The 18,313-nt window shown below is 33.5% G+C and overlaps 1 protein-coding gene across 2 annotated transcripts in view; it reads right to left on the bottom strand.

Moving 5' to 3' along the window:
• LOC126821637 (homeobox protein abdominal-B) overlaps positions 1 to 18,313 on the bottom strand; it is an 80,020-nt gene that overhangs the window by 41,077 nt on the left and 20,630 nt on the right. Inside the window, exon 1 of one of the 2 annotated variants that reach the window (XM_050550097.2) lies at positions 3,875 to 4,206. The exons of the other annotated variant lie outside the window; for it this stretch is intronic. The gene's annotated coding sequence lies outside the window, so the exon portion shown is untranslated. Of the gene's footprint in view, positions 1 to 3,874; positions 4,207 to 18,313 lie in introns of those variants that run through there. 2 annotated transcript variants of the gene reach the window in all.

Here is an 18,313-nt window from a genome sequence, read left to right as displayed (position 1 = left end):
AATTATTATTTTATTTGATAGGTAGATTAAGAGGCGAAACGCTATACGTGTCATTACGCCTTTTAATCAGAGGAAATGAATAGGGCTGATAATTTGAACATTTAATGATATAATTACTAATATCCTTACTTCGTTTCCGTTGTGATTGACTGAAATTGAAAGAAATTGTCATACGTTCGGAACGTGTTGTAGTGTAAACGAGAACGATGGCTACAGGCTATCTCTACCGTTTGAAATTAGTCTGATTAAAATGGCATATGGCACTTTATCATTTATGCATACCTTTTAACAAATCATAGAAATGCGCCAATATATATCATTATTAGTACTAGTATTTTAGTAAGATTCTACTTTGTTTTGTTTTTTTATACAATTTACTATTATCAGTAATATTAGCACTGTGTAGACCTTTTTCTGTTTAAGTGGCATTAAGTCATTGGGTTACATTAAAATAACAGTTCTATGGGTGTCAATTACTGAGTTTTAATCAGAGCTACGTAATTGCATAGACTGTGCCTGTGCTACCTTAAACAACAGTAATTAATATAGTAATGTGTAGTAGTGCAATCTAAATTAATATTTACTAAATAAAGAAGTAAATTCCTATAAATACATCATCACTACCGTGTCACACTTATCATTCAGTTATTGCTTTATTATAAACTTAATTGTTTAATATTATTCAATGATATGAAGTTGTAATATTCAGATTGTTGTTGATTTATTGTTATTTTATTACTTATAGAATGTTGTATTTTATTTGTTGCGATATTTATTGCTATTTTTTACTTGTTTTGCAATGCTGTATTTGATAACATTGGCTCGCCATACATTAAAGTACAATAAATAAACTTGGTGTATATGCTGGTTAACTCTGGTACAAGGAAAGTTCCCATAAATTCAGGAAGCAATAAAATATTTTAAGAGATGTTGTGCTTGTTAAATGAATTTACATGTAACATATTGCATTCGGAAATATTTTAGAAATTACACTTCAATAACAGGGGGTGAACAGTAAAGAAATATTAACTTTTGATCTTGCATTGAAATTCATATTATTTCTAGGTTTCAATAGTTTTCTCTTCTCTTTTTTGTAAATTATATTAATTAAAACTTCTAAGCTTACAATACCCATTATTGTATTTAAATCCAGCCTTTTGTCTTTATTTTCTATGTTGTACAGAATACTTAAGTAAATGTTTCAATAGTTTTCTCCCCTTTGTAAATTATGTCTATTAAAATCTGTACGCTTACAATTTATTTTATTTAAATATTTAAGCGAACCCAGCCTTCTTTCTTTATTTTCTATTTTGTGCAGATACTTAAATAAATGTTTTTTCATGAATTTTAAGAATTTTTTTGAGTAATATTTATACACCGTTTAGTATCTTGACTTGATACGCGAGAAGCTAATAGCAAAGAACACCAGTAAACTGTAACCCGAGTATTCACATTTCTATATTTTTTGTCTCACGAAGGGCAGTACATCAGTGATCTAATAGCCTATATTATTTTGTACACAATATTTAATATAATAATCATATAAATCTGAATAGTTAGCATTTTTTATTATTTCATAGCGTATAATTTCATATTTATGTAGGGTTAATGTGGTGCATCCTTTATGCGACGTCATTGCATAAGCACCGACGACCATTATTGATGGACGTGCCTTATGTACGTATAGCCAAATGCAACCATTATGTTGGCCTATATAAAAGTTCTTTGCGGTCTTTAAAATATAACGTGCTTCTTTCAAAACATCGATTTCCATATCGATTGCACACGTTTAGATCCCAGATGTTGAACTTCGATATAGTATGAACGTACAACGCATAAAAACACGCGAACAAAGATAAATTCTTTATAGAAAGATAGGAAAATACACCATGCCATAAGTATAGAATTTAAACGTGTTTCAGTTCAACATCTATTAGATGAATATCCATTTTTTCGAGATGAGTGATTTAATGGAAACTCAAGCTTTTGAGAGATCTTCAATCAAAAATTTGTAATGCAAAAATTGATCAAAATTCCACTTAGAGTGTTGACAAAATATGAATATTAAATGATTATTTTTGTAGTTTGTGGAAATCATCCACGAGCAGTTACACATGCTACTAAAAGGACAACAGCACAATATTCAACAAAGCCGCGGAGAATGAAAGATCGTCGTTGTAATTTGTTCCAGAAAAACATTAGTCGCAGGCAGCAAAGCAAGTAAATAGATTTAGTGGGTTTGATTTAATGTTATAGTCGCAACTCGTGGCAAAATATCATAGAATTAACTAAAAAATCATTTAAAGCCTTCTTTCGTTTCCCTTTTATTCGTTTTTATGGAGGGATCGCGACATGAAATCAACACGGATTTGAAATAAAGCCAAATGAAGGTGGAATTAATTCAGTAAAAAAAAGATCTATGGCCAACTGAAGTCGCGTGTTTTAGTACTCCCTAGCTAAATTAATTCTCATTAAGCCAAAAACTCTCAACTGTACTTGGATAATAGCCTTGTATCTTCAAATATAATTAATTTTGTTTGCCAAGTTATATACTAGCTTGGGTTACACGACACAAATACTGGGAATGATATAAATCCAATTTTGTTAATTAAATGCATACAATAAAAAAGAAAACCAGATAGATATTTTTGTTTTGTTTTCTTATCAAATTTCGAGTAAAATTTATTCAGTATTCAAAAATAAATTCTGAAAATATTTTCACTGTAATTAAATATGTGGATAAACATAGCACTAATTAAATTATTAAAAGTTGTGATAATTATTTCTGACTTGGAGTTCATCGAATAATGTTTTGATTTTTAAAATGGGAAAATATCCAAACTAAACTCCGGAAATTTTTAAAATTAAAAATAGTTTGTACATGAGTAAAAATCTAAATCTTGATCACTAGGAGTACAACGTCTGGAGCCTTCAGCAACGGATGACTGAAATGGCGATATTCATCAACAGAAACCTCGTATATATTTTTTTATAGAACATAAAAGAAATATTTATGGGCCTTAAGCTTTAGTATATTATATGATGTTGCTCATAGCCGGGGGAAACATATTCATATCTCGTCGCGGACATCGAAAACATTTTTTAGCTTTCTTTACATATACAAGACATTCGCTTAACCTTAAGACAAGGCCAGCCGGCAAATATGAGATTTCATATCAATAATGTTATTATTGCCACAATGTCATATGTTCATGGTAGTGTTTTTAAAAAAAGCGATCAGTCATTCATTCACGCTGCTTTGTGTTAGTAAACCGTTGTTCTGCCATAAATAAAACATATTTATCTCATAAGATTTCAATAAAAACCAGAAGAGACAGATCGTAACACTGAAGTAAAATGACTATTAATTCTCGGCAGGCAAAAAGTTTAGCTATGAAACGTGAATTAAATTCTAATAAAGACGACCGATATTCGTTATAAAATCACCCCCGTCTTATCACTGTATCATCTAATTAATATTACAAGTCGACAGCAAATACATTTTAATATGATATACTAGAAAAACTATATAATATACATATAAAATATATAACTATAATACCGTTATAATAATTGCCGACAAGTCTGAGAAAGTGGAACACATTAGTGTATTTAGACTCGATGGTCATTAATGAGAATGGAACATGGGAGTCGAGAAGATTCAGTTTGCAACTGATATCATTCGACATCTAAAATGTCCAAATGGCCACATAAACAATACATTAAAAACCTCCATAAATGAAATTCAGCAAGGTTATGACTATTTAATATGAGAACTCGTGCAATACAATACTAGAGCTAGGCATGCAATGAAATTGGCTCTTGTTGTTTTAATAGAGTAATAAATAATAACAATAAAAAATTAACTACTTACCTATACGCTATATTTTCGCGGGTTTTTAGTATGTCCGTTTAAAAGACGTTGTATTCGGGTACTGACCGTTTCAACTTTATTGCCTCCAGTGAGAGGAGATTTCGTCTCTAACTCTCTTTAACGAAACCGAGGCAATGCTAGGGTCACGGGGGGTTGGACCGTTTTCTGTCAGACCCGCCTTCTCCCGGTTGAATACAGAACACAGAACACCTCAAGATGGCTTCCCACTTGAATCAGCGAAAGCCTTGAAGGAGGCTAGCAGACGACACAATAAAGGACGAAGATTACATAGTGAGAGTGAGTGCCTGAAGTCAAGTCTGTCCGAGGATTCACTGAGCTTTGCCTTGGATTCGAGGAAGGTTTCGACTAGATTGAAGTGGCCACTGAGGCGTAAGGCTAAAACAGACAACAGTGATTTACGACCGGACCAAATACATTGTAACTCGCAAGCAGACGACACAATTTAAAAAAAGTGATGGCAGAAAAGCTAATGAAAGACAATCATTCATACGATGATAAAATGATCTCGCGAATTAACTGGAGATTTGGTCAGGGGTTTTTTCTTCCTCCATTGCCTTAATTCCGCAGAAAATAGCGAAACTGTAAAATAAACAAAGCTAGCAGACGTCAGTAATATGGTTGCGAAGTAGTGTGTGGAGAAAAAAGGGGTTTGTCTCGTTTGTCAAGTCGTACATGTTTCATTATGAAAAGAGTACACCACCACCGCCATTGAATATTAAATGGCGGAATATTAAATCAAAGCGTTTACCTTTTGATGTCCAAGTAGATATCTTTTCAACAAAAATCGAGAAATCTACAAAACTGTCGACCACCCGTTTAGAAATAAACATTGAGCTATGAGGCGTAACTAAGTACTCTTATCCAACAGTTACTGGGTTGGGTTTCAAAACTGAGGACTGTTATGGAAGTAAGTAGTTACTCCGTTTGAAAAACTAAATGGACTAAAAATTAATATGCCACCACTTAATTTCAGCGAAATTTTTATTTTTGTTAACAAAGGAAGGTATGTTCTTTTTTTAGATTAGATTAACGCGTGCTTTGCATATTAAACCAATTTACGCAAAAGTTAGTAAAAAATATTTGATTAAAAAAAAATTCAATGCGCATTTCGTTAAGTAAATCCTTTGGTGGTTGTATGTTTTTTGTAGTCGATCTAAATTCATTCGGATATAGCGAAGACTAATCTAAAATTATTTTAAAAGAAGTATGAAAACCATTTCATTTCATAATGAGTGCACGAAATGCAAAATGAAAAAAATAATTGAAAAACGAATTGTAGTGCTTCGCATTGTTTCGGCAAAAGAATCTTTTATATTCCAAGAAACACATTTAGCTTATGGCGCTGTTTATATAAACGAAATGGCAAAATTTCTGCAGCTATCGGTCATAATTCAAAGTTTATTCCGAGTTGAAATCAAGTTCGTGTACATATAGGCTTTATTTATATCCTCGAAGAAATCTTAACACTGATTAAAATTCTTTCTAGAGAAAAAAATCAATTTCAAAATTTCTCTCTTAAACTAAAGATCAAAGAGACGGTTGAAAAAATAAAGAAAAAAAGCGACGTCTCGTTCGCCACATAAATAAGCGAACCACACAAGGGTAAGGCGAGGAAAAATAAAAATTTACGACCCTGGCTCCTTTTACTGTTCAAAAAGCGAGAGATTGGTATTCCCTGGATGGAGAGAAAGAAAGATATATGGGATGAAGTTGATCATTTCTCGAGAAGAAAATTAGCCTTGTCACCAGGAGAGGGAAATAAAGACGTATGGACATTATTTAGTCGTCTCGATCGCGTGTTAAAACGCTTATTCGTCAACCCAACACCAAAAGCAGTAAATTGTTGAGTGGTGTAGTAGCTGATGGTACCATTGCCGTGCCTTGTAACAGTGTCGTCATCACACTTCTACTACGGCAAACTAAATTGATTTATTAGTTCATCTTACACCTTAAAATGCGATTTTAATTTGCTTCATAGGAAGTACTCGTTTGGTTGGAAAGAAAGGAAGAGTAAATTTATTTCTTCTGACTGTGCTAATACCAAAAATTAATATATGAATAAATAATAAATTTATTACGTTAAATAAACAAAATAAATAAATTTGAAAAGCTTGCAATAATTTTTCTTTAAAATAAATAAATAATAATAAATAAAGAATTGGATTTTTGATCGTTCTTTCATTTCTAATATATTTCTCACTATTCATACATTTCCAGTTCAGATTTTATCAACATCAGTGTATTACCAAATTCTATTATATGTTAATACCCATCTTCAATAGCCCAGTCGGAGCTGAACAGTAGGATGTTAAACCCAATTTTATTCTATATATGTAAACAATGTTAATAAGTACAGCGGAATATGGATGTATATAATAAAGCCATTGAATAGCAATAATATTGCTTAGCCTAAGGACGGAGCAGTTTTGATAACTTTTATGCCATATTAACTAATTGAAAATGTATTGTAAAATTGTAGTTAAATACATAATAACGCTTAAACTCTTGTTTCGCATATATGGCAACGCGTTCCCCGGACAGTAACTATAAAACAATTAATATAACATAAACAAAAATATCATCAAAAACTGATCTGCCATACTCTCTTTATTTCCTTAGTTGAGAATTAAAATAATTATATTTTTAGAAATGATCATGTTATCAACCAAAAGCAAAATAAATAAAAAGGTTAAAAATAGGTCTTTAAATGTTATCTCTTGAGAGAAGAATAGTACGTTAAACCCTCATTCCATTTCGTTTTATCTTGATTTTACTTTTTTTTTAAAAATCGTTACTGTTTTTAAACAAAAACCGTTATATTTTTTTTTATATGACAACCTCCTTCCGTAGGAACAGTCCACTTTTAAAATAAAATTCTTTTGAATTTAAAATGAAATAATTACCAGGACCAGGCTACATGTATTTAAGATATGAAGATCACGTATATTAAACATGTAACAACTTTTATGTCTAAAATAACACGAGCGGGTTAATACTATCTCTACACAAAACATTTAATCAACATTAGAATTTTGAAGGCCCTGGATGTCCATATACAGTTTACAAATTAACACAAAGATCATAAATAGAAAATAGTACGTGGACTAAAATTTATTTTACATACATTCTTCTAAAACTGATTCTGTTTTGAGTATTGTATACATAGCAAACGACTGACTACTTGACGTTCAGATTTATAAGTCAGTAAATTTGTATACGGTAACAGAATGACATTCATTTCCTACACGCACAAACTTCAGTGATCAAGATACACATTGGACATGCTATCGACAAAATGACATCATTAAAACTGCTGAGATTATGGTTTTTGTTGTAAATACACGAAATGATGAAATCATAAAAAAAATATATCTCTTCATATCAATTTGAAATACATGTATATTATTTCAAAACACAAAATTATCCAGCACTATTATCCACAAAATATTATCTTCCCTCGATTTTGAAATAAGTTTCACCTTCTTAAGACATTGCTTGTTCTTGGCCAAACACACCGATATTGCCATTATGGCAACTGGGTGTGAAATTGAATAATAACTCATTACCCTATTATAGTATATGAGTTTCTTTGATGTGGCAAATATCATCACTGAATCTCGTGTATATGACCTTATCGGGGTGTAAATCAGGGGATGTTATGAGCCAAATATTTTATGTTTCAAACGACCTAGGTTTGATCGGAGTTGTTAGTGTGCGGGCTTTCGGCATTGTTGAAGTAAAGGTGAAGTGCCATCTTTCTAGATATTCGTTTGGCGCTCATGTTTTGAGTGGTTCCCTGTATTAAAATGTTTAACATCTAATCCCATTGGCAGCAACTCAAACCTACTTGTAGACAGAGATCATCAAATCGCATACACGATTATTGTTTTATGTTCAAGTCTCATAATTATATTCACCATCTAGATGATCTAATTACGTCACTTCCTTTCAATAAAACAGAACAAATTTCACTGATTACTGTTTATGAATAACTCACATCCTAAAACATATTTGAATAAACAAACTTTTTTTTAGTTATTGTCTTATGTAGAAGTAACATCTTGATGAGTAAGTACGTCACTTCCTTTTGAAATCAACAGAAGGTCATACATACTTGAGATGGCCATAATTTAAGTTGGGATCGATTGATTTTAATCACTTTTGCATTTTTTATTAGACTTTCTATTATGTATGACCTAAAAGTTTATATTTGCCGTATATTCAGGAATATTGGGTCTTTAAATAAATCTATTGATTTTACTTGTTTTGGGGTGCTACTGTTTACATTTGAAATTGTAGGTCCGCAGATAAAACTAAAGCTGAAATTATTTGTTCCATAATCACAGTTTAATCCATCAACGGAATTACAAAACAAACCAATTTCCGTTTACCCTTTCAAAATGAAAAATTAATTCAATAGAGCTGTGTTCCGTTAACCAAGTTTAGCCCTCTATTTTGACCCAAGACAAAATATAGTTTAGAACTCGTTTATACATGTAGTTTGAAAATGATTAGAATTATTTTGTTGTTAATTAAGATAATCATTACCGATAGTTTGTTCATTATAATAATATAAATGGTGCTATCTGGTATCGCTTTAAGAAAAAATAATAGCAGATATTTGGATGACTATAGTCTCTGATGACTATCTTAAATTTCAAGACCTTGAAAAATATATAAAGTAGTAGGCGGTTCTTACAATATGGGAGTGTTTTCTGTGTATATATTAAATTATGAGGTTATGTATTCTGATGAAGAATTAGTCATGCATAATACGAGCTCCGTTACACGAATGCAGACATCAGTTTGCTTTCAAAAATTAAAAAGACCGGTTAAATTAAATGCACTTTTAAAGTATCATAATCACAGAATAAATGTAGGTATAAAGAAAGAATCTATAATGGAGGATATCTTTCCGACAAAAGATAGACCGAGAAAAACAATGCTGGAATACAGCCCATTAAAACATCCAAAAAAAGACTGGTGGACAAAATAGCCGCACGCCCATTGTGCAAGGCTTCATTATTCATATTATTTGATATAAATACACAGAAGGGCATATAACATTTACACGGAAAATAAAAAAAAACTAAGTGAACAAAATAGCCGAGCATCGATTGTGCAAGACTTGTTGTTATTCTTCATATTAGTATATGCTTTGAATACGGGAATACAGAAAATGTACATGTACACATAAAATAAACAAATATAGTACTGGGTGAACAAAATAGCTGCACATCGATTGTACAAGGCTTACATTCACATCAGTCTGATTCAACATTTACACAGAAAAACAACAAAACAAAACTGGGTGAACAAAATAGCCACACAACAGAACAAAACTGGGTGAACAAAATAGCAACACGTCGATTATACAAAGTTTATTGTTTTTATACATATTAGTAGGATTTGAATATGGGAATACTGCATAATTACCAATAAAACAACAAAAATAAAATTCAGTGAACAAAACAGCCCAATGTCGAATGTTATTATTCTTGACATGAGATTGTTCTGAATACAAGAGGGAAAATTGAACCCGATTGAATAATTAAGCGCACATCTACTGTCCAAGACATATTACGCGTATTTGTTTGATTCGAACGATTACTTAACCGACCAAATCACAGAAGCCTATTTTGATAACTAAACTAAACTAACGCACAAATCAATCCGGTATTTCTTATCTGTCTCATACTTCGAGTAGTTCTTTTAAGTACTTGTCCAAATCTCACATTAACATAAACAAGTAGCACCTAGGACTTGGGACCAAAAAGTAACAACTGTACTATTTCTACAACGTTTCAAACATATAAAAAAAACCACCAGATTTGTAGTGGGCGAATTTCTTCAAAATAACTTTAGAAAGTGTGCAATTTTATTTCGACCAAGTATTTTAGTCCCACAAGATGCTAAAACTAAAAATCAAACTTTAAATAGCCCTGAAGACATGTGGGCAAAATGCCTTTTTACCCAAACAATTATGCAAAGTATCCTCTCCCCAAGGTACCCATGGAATCAACCCTGCCTATAATAGTAAAGTAGAGAGGAGCGACACCACAAAGGAGCAAACTGATATCATAGTGTACATATCCTGAGAAAACATTTACAACACCAGTATTTACCATCCAATCGCAAGCCATGAGCCCCGCTTTTTAGATGTCAAAATTTAATTAAAATGGGAATTTAATAACTAAATTTTTACATTGATGAGTAACGACGAAATCACGACAAAGTTTCAAGAATCGTAGAAAATGAGATCAGAACATTTAAAAAATAATCATGGGAAGTTTTACAGACTGTTAGTTGTAGGAACTAATCAATTCTTAATCTGTTAAGTCTCTGACTCAAAAGTAGCAAGCATTCCATTACGTCAAAAATAGTATCCTAATCAATCTCTTACAACAATAAAGCATATAATACGCCATGACGTATAATAAGAATAGGCAAGGGCATTGGTGTGTAAACAGGATCAAGTTAGTTCTTGAAAAAGCCAGTTCCAGAGGATAAAGGAAAAAGACATAATAACCCGAACATTGATCAAATAAAGAAACAAAAACAAATTGTTTTTGGTGTCCGTTCTGATGACCCTTTAAGTAATCCTCGAAAACCAGTTTGCAGGGTGGAGACAACGTTAAGTTTGGTGTGAGGTGTGGGTGTTTATCCAAGAATTTGATAAGATCAAAAGCTCAGATATACCTGCCTTTTTGTGTGCATATATGCCCAGGATTATAGTGGAGTGGGACTAAAACGGTGACAATACACTTTTGTTTATTTGACGTTTTGTGGATGAAGGTATGAGAAAAAAATCTCCTTGCCAGAAGGGGGGGGGGGGGCACTCCGGACACTTGCCGGATTTGTGAAATGGTTATCGTATCGTATGCACCAGATCTAAGCCACGACAGGGAAATACTTTACTACTACTCCTATGCTGGCCTTCACTCGGATACATTTTCACTGCAGTTTTATACCAATTTTGTCCATTTCCGGAAGTAGGATAACAATTTTGAGCATAACTTTCAACGTATGCTTATGTGTGGTTTTATTTTATTTGTAATCTATCACAACAATATTGTAACATCTAACACAGGATTAACAGCTTTATCGTTTTGGAACTTTTTTTATAAATTTTAACGCTGCTGCACACTGGCCCAATAAAACATCGAGAAATTTGTTTACTGACCTAAGTCATCAGGGTTCTGTCTCTAAAACGTTACAAGTTAAGAAATCAGGGTGGCATCCTTCAATAAAATACCACTACTTTCATTTATTTAATGTCAAAATTAAATTTTGTCAATCACTCATCACCGCCTCCAATAAAATTGACCAGATATAGCATTAGGTTGTGAGTGGACCGAGTGACCACTGGTTAGATTTTTAATGTGCTCCTTAATTTCTGGACACGGCTTCGATATCCCTTTACCAGATGGCATTGGACAATTTTCTCATGTGAATTCTACTTGAAATTCCTCATTTAATATTTTCTTGATCTTCTGAAGGACCGGAAAGATTCGATATTTTAAGGTGTAATTTCTGCAACCTTCTTGTTAATTTAAGAGTTTTATATACGCAGTAAGACATTAAGGTATAAAATGGCATTGTTTCGGCAAGGTCATATACTGGACTATAGCATATAGCTGCAAGTATTGTCCTCTGTATGCTAATGAATAGCTACTAAACAAGACTATACCTATCTTGACGCAAGTTCACTGAGATCAAAGGATAAGCCGCACAGACACCCGGATGTGACAATGGTGGTCCAAATGATCTTCCCGTCTTTGATTGGTCCTTGATAGCGACATTAAGATAATGAGCGAGAAAGTGGATTTCCTTTAAAACCTCTTAGTCACGGGAATCGCATTAAATTTCTTTTAAGCCGACTTTTGCAAAGGAACATTTACTTGATAGCGTTTCTCAGATTTTTACAGGCTAAGGTCGTCTTTCTTGAACTTCAATTATATCTGCTGACATGAAGACTTTGCCTTACGTTTCCTTGTAGCCGTCGAATATGATGGGTTATAATACCATGATTAGGTCCTATGGATGAAATACGTTCAACGTAATGAAATGAGTTTCTCGCCATACTTTGAATGGTATCTAATTTAGCAATCACCATTTGGACTAGATTGGGTAGTTTTTTATGTTCGCGGGTCCGTAAGTAGCTATTTGTGTGGAATTCAGTTGCGTGAAATTAAAAGCGATGAAAATTGAGCAGGGTTTTGCATGGTGGTCTCGGATAAATGAATAATATCTTTTTCATAAAATATTCATAGAGGGCATGTATTATGCGAATGTTGGTTGACCGGTACTCTCATAGGACCGAGCATTGTGTCAATCAAAGAAGCCGACTTGTTTTATGATGTGATCGATGGACTTGTAGGGATCGACTTCATCACTCGACCACCAAGTTGATGACGTTTTCAGACATTCTGAACATTCTGCGTGCTACGTCATGAATACTTATTCGAGATGGCACCTCAGATCAATCAATAACTGACAATGGATAATGAGTTTTGTTTTATTTAAAATTACTTGAAAATAAAGGCCCTGTTGGCATCATTGCGTACCGTTCACATTTATTCTTTTCTACTATTTCATTTGCCTTTTAATAACTAATTTTAATAAAACAGCTTAGATCGTTTAAATTTAACATCTGTTGTTTGCTGTCATTGTTGGGTACGTCTCAGTCTCCGATAATCAGTAATATAAGATTTTCATTTCACACTGAACTTATTCTACTGTTATGGATCGACTGTTCCACACACACATACAGACACACACCTCCAAAACATGAAATATTGGGAGATAACTCCGTATAATTCTGGAAGAATATTACATACACGTTTAATATGCAAGGTTGTTGTTCTTAGTGTTTAACGTCCGCTTCCTCCGAAGGTGATATCGCAGACAAGTTGTCTTATTTCCATTATCTTAGCGCACGCGTAGGGGTCTTTCCTGTGGGAGGAAACCGGAGTATCGTCAGTAAATCCACAAGGTTGAGAAGGCGCCCCTACCTCCAAGCCACATACGTTCACACCTGGGATCGAAACCACAACTGCAAGACAGAGGTGACAGTCAGCTAGATGTCAAGCGCGACACTCTAGACCACTAGGTCATCCCAATCAATGTCCGAAATATTCGACGCCTGAAACACATTTCTAGGCGATACCACCTTTGATGACACCTGCGTGCCCATCATAGGTTATTGTCCAATGTCCGATAAACGGTACCCACTGTTATCGATCGCATTTATATTTATTGGCAGTAAATGTAGTGAAAGGAACCGTGTGGTGAAATTCACAAGGCGGATGGAGCTCAATAGTTTATTCGTGACCACCCCGATTTTATGAGCTACCAGCCCGAGCATAACAATCCCAGAGCGCTTTGATCTCCGTCACTTCTTTCGATTTTTATTATAGATATTATGTGTAAGATTTGAAGTTCGGTAAAGTTGCTATATGTTTACCTTGTCAGACCTTGAACCGTACGTCACCAGTCAGTCAAACAATCAATTGATTGATACAAGCAAAGCAGTCGAGGTAATTGGATCGATTTCAACCTTCATATCATTGTTTGATAATATAAAATGTCGATTATAACAAACACTTAGCTTAAATTATGCGATATGCTGGCCCTGGGTCCGTGTCTTCGCCTTTTCATTCCATATAACGGTTACGACACAGACAGACCTTTTCTTAAATTAGAAAACACTTAAGATCAGCCTATGTTTACATCTTTCAAATGTTGACTTATTGGGCCGTGGTCCTGGGGTGATAATAACAGATTGACTTTACTGAAATTCAACCCCATATGATTTTAGGGTGTAGATTCGGCACTGGGCGGCAACCTTGGAAGAATCCATACAAGATTCCATGTAAACTCTACAATGGAGAAGTGGCATCGGGTATTTTAGAAAGAGTTGACATACCCTGCATTGATAAGGGTTGTATATTTTGAAATTTTGAATGCATTGTTTGTAGATATAGAGTCTTTAAGAATTATAAACCCCACACTGAGTTTTATAGGCGTTACAGGCTGTTATTCTTCCAAGAGGTGGATATTAATATGTGTATAGAAGATCAAATTACAAAGAGATATATAATTTCTGCTCTATTAACATGTATATTACACAAACGCCGAGAGCTGACATAACATTCCTTCTGCCTATATCAAAAGAAAATATCCACACCGAAAAGTTTATCTGGCACATAGAGGCAGACATCTACCGATCTGTTAAAGTCATTGAGTCGATGAGATTATAGCGTAATGTTCTGTTTCACCAATGTAAGTCCAATAGATATCTAAGTATTTTCTCACATTCCTTTTGATCGACCATATAAAATTCCTCTTTAACGTCAATATGGATTTTCCTTTCATCGTATTAAAAATTGTTGGCGGAAGAAAACTTCTGTACAGCTCTAGACCATACAGAGCTTATGGGTTTAGTGAGTCAGAGACTGGATTTTGAGGGCGAGGAAGCGGAGAACGATAATGGTTATGGTGAAAGAGCCAAATAGTGTGAAAATGGGCTTCGAACCCAGTTAAATAGCTTTACATTGCGAGTTATTGGTATATGGTTCCGGATGAATTCCCGACTTCTAACAGTCTTACGTGAATTGTTTTACCACACAAGTTGGTTGTTCGTTTCGCCAGTGGTATGTTTAACAACAATGTTCTCTTCGCTACGTGGAGTCCTCGCTCTGTCATTGAGATACTAGAATACTGTAAATTACTATAAACCTCTTCAATGTTTAAACGCTTTATTTATTCTGTATTTTGTTATAAATTTAGCTAACCATCCTTTTAACTCCTTGCTATTAATTTACCGTATATCTTTAAATGGGCTTTCTCTAACATTCAGTTTAATATATTGCCAACCCAGTCATCGTGGTCGTTGATGTAGCAAAAATCAAGCGGACAGGTCGCGTAGTAGAAAATTAACCGATTATGTCTAGCAAAGTTCCTAAATTCTTACAATCTACAAATTAAGAGATCAACACCAATAAGCGACCTCTGTTGTCTGTTACTTTGACAGCCCCAAAACGAAATAGAACATTTGTTTTCTCCCACTGCTAACGACCACTACCGACTTATTGCAATAAATGACCTAGGTTGTGGTGAGTGACCGTTACTCTCTCTCTCTCACACACACACCCACTTTCTCATCAGTAACTGATCCAACATCATTACATTTCATAATAACTTTATCATTGTACAACAACCCATAATGACATTATCAACTTTTACGAACTTCTATGTTATACCGCAGCGATAGTGCCAAAACTGTGCTTGCTATGGAGACTCATCATTAGTTGCATCAAGCGTTAATACCATTATATAGATCTCATAGTTTGCCCTTTATGTCGTGTCTACGACTATTCATATATCATTCAGTTCTTATCATGTTGGTGTAGAAACCGCTTCCTATACAAGGTGATGAATATTTAAGAGAGTGCTGAAGGTACAGCAGTCACATCACGGTCTAATCCAATTCAACTTCATCAATAATGTGTGTCTAATCAATTTTAGAGAAGATTATCCACTTTATTCATCAGGCAGTCAGTTAAAGGAGTTGATTTTATGGCCTTTTGTAAACGATGGGTCGGTAATCGGTTAAATCTTGTTAATTACAAACACGCATGTTAAGGAACTCATTGTCAATCATTCTCTTCCGTCTTTCTAGACATCTTAGGCAGAGAAAATGTTACGATCTATCAATATGAAGCAATATATATACTTCGAATAATTTCACCAGATTAAAAGCAAAATTTGAACTCTGACCTTTAGAATTTGTTTTCCACACGTTTTTCTAACCTTGAATGTGAACAAATAAGTGGATTTCAGTAGCACTTTTGGTACACTCTAGACATGATACAAACTCATATGAAATGCGAGATAAAGACAATATAATAGAAGTCCACAAAGTCAGATCTTTTGATGGGCAAAATTTAAAATTGACGTTCTTCCCTTCGTTTCATTCATTAGAGGAACAAATGGATGTCTCGAAAGAAATGCGTCTAAGCTTAAAGCTTAATTTAAGTAAAGGCTTCAGCTATTGAAAAAGAAGCATATCGGCTGATAAGGTAGTTCCGGATACCTGACATTAAAACCCTGCCCTTTTTTGTTAAATATACACTACCAACAGTCCACATATTGAAGAACTGTCGGTCGATTTGTTTTATATCGTCTACTGAACATTATTGTATGTTTCATTTGGATTGGAATTATCATTTAATCTCTTATATTATTACGTTTTTGTAAAATTAGAAGTTGTCTCAATTATTTGTCACTAAGATGTTAAGAACCGTGTTTCCCCTATAAATAAACAATAATTACAAATTTGTCGGATATAAATAAGATATAAATAAACAATACTACTCTATTTTATATTACAAATAAACCGCATTTTTATGTTGTCTTTATTTTTATCTCCTATACTAAAATACTCACAAAACCTACTAGAAGGGATAACGAAATGGACTCTTATACGGATTTTATGTTAAGCATTTTCTGACAAATTGAGCCATTTGCTTCATCCTACAACATGTTTTATGTTAATTTTAAACACAGTTTTATCGGACATCTACGGCTATTTTATGTTCTCATGTTAAACTGAGATAACAATAAATAAAATATTAAAAATAGATATAATTTTTAATTCTGACATTTATTTGGACGGCACTTCTTTGGGTTCCCAGCATTGTTCTAATTTAGGAGAAAATGTCACACGGCGGGCAATAAATGTCGAACGACCTATATGCGTATATTAAAATAAAATCACTGAGCTAATGAACTTTTTTTTTTAAAATAACACTGTTTAGACGTAGATTATTTGTTTTTAATATGTATGATATTTCGAGACAAATAAATTAAATAAATTATTTAATGCTTAATTTTCCTGTAACCACTTTTAAACCATTATTTTAACGATTATCAAATATAAGTGAAATGATAATTTGGACGATAATGACAATTTCAAATTTAACTTTCGATTAATTTAGCATAATGATTTTCTGATAAAGATACGTCTGACACGATTACGCTGGCAGTTCAAAGGTTAATAGAACCTCTCGTCTGTCTGTACTATGTTGCCCTCTTTTTTAAAAAAAAAATTGGTTTGTTTACACTGCTGTTGATGTTTTAAAATCCGGTTGTTACAGTTACCGTCTTATGGGATATTTGCTCAAAGTTCCCCTCAAAAAGTGATAGAGGGCTGGGATGGTTCTAAATACGTTGGTGCCTTATCAAAAACCTCAATTTCTTAATGTAACATATACTGTTCAATTTGAATTCTTGTTACCCCTTTTTGCAGAGATGGGGTATCATAAGACCGTTCGTCGGTTCAAATCCCGAGGTTTCGGTCACACGATTGTAAGTAGCAGGTAAAAAGGAGTAGGTTCGTCTGTTTTTGTTGGTTCTTGAAGCTTAAGCCGGATTCCTCGGAGGGTGATATTCCAGACAACGGTTCGCCTGCTTAACTGCGTGGAAACGAATCGTTGGCATAAAGAAATATTATGCTAGTTCCGAAATAACCTAGGTTAAGTTAAACACTTACCCGCTAACCTAGTTTAAGTTAATCTCCCTCTCTCTCATCATTTTTGTCGATTTTTGTTTTATTTCTGTAACTTTCTAATTGTGACCAAATAATGATATTACGGATGCTACAAACAGCGATTTTAACCACATTGCAAGAAATGCATTATTGTTAAACCCCGTTGATTTGTAGAAGGTGAATACCATGTAGACTTTGAATAAGAAAGGACAGCAAACATTAACATGTTAAGACGTTGAATGCAAGCATTATTGTATATGAATACACAATTACATCCATTAGTATTGTGTATGTAGACTTTGAATACATAATTACACCCATTAGTATTGTGTATGTAGACTTTTAATACATAATCACAGCAAACATTATTATGTATGTATACTTTGGATACATAATTACACCCATTAGTATAATGCATGTAGACTTTGAATACATAATTCTACCAAGGTTAATTATTCATGTAGATTGTATACAAAATTATAGCAGACATTATCATGGTGTGAATAAAAAGTGGTAGCAATTAGACAAAGTGGGCATTAGTTTGGATCTTGATTTCAGAAACTGGCGCTTATTGGGTAAAATGAGAGTGAGAGAGAGTTTAACATGGGGATGGGGGGGGGCTACAATGTCTTCCTAGCTTCTCTGATTTCTAGCTTGTCTATTTAACATACTATTAATAACCGTTACTATTTATTATAAATTTACCACGAACAAGATTACTCAAACAAATTGAAAACATCTAAAATAGAAATTATTTTAACGCAGGGTCACGTTTATCTAATTCCAATTACAAACCAGAACTTCGCTCTTCATCTCAAGACAATAGACATGTAACAAAAGTTGAACTAATGTACACTATTTCAAGA

This window comes from Patella vulgata, chromosome 5 (genome assembly GCF_932274485.2).
Source record: "Patella vulgata chromosome 5, xgPatVulg1.2, whole genome shotgun sequence".
NCBI lineage: Eukaryota > Metazoa > Mollusca > Gastropoda > Patellidae > Patella > Patella vulgata.
The sequence above is the reverse complement of the archived record's forward strand: the minus strand, read 5'-3'. Positions and strand labels throughout refer to the sequence as shown.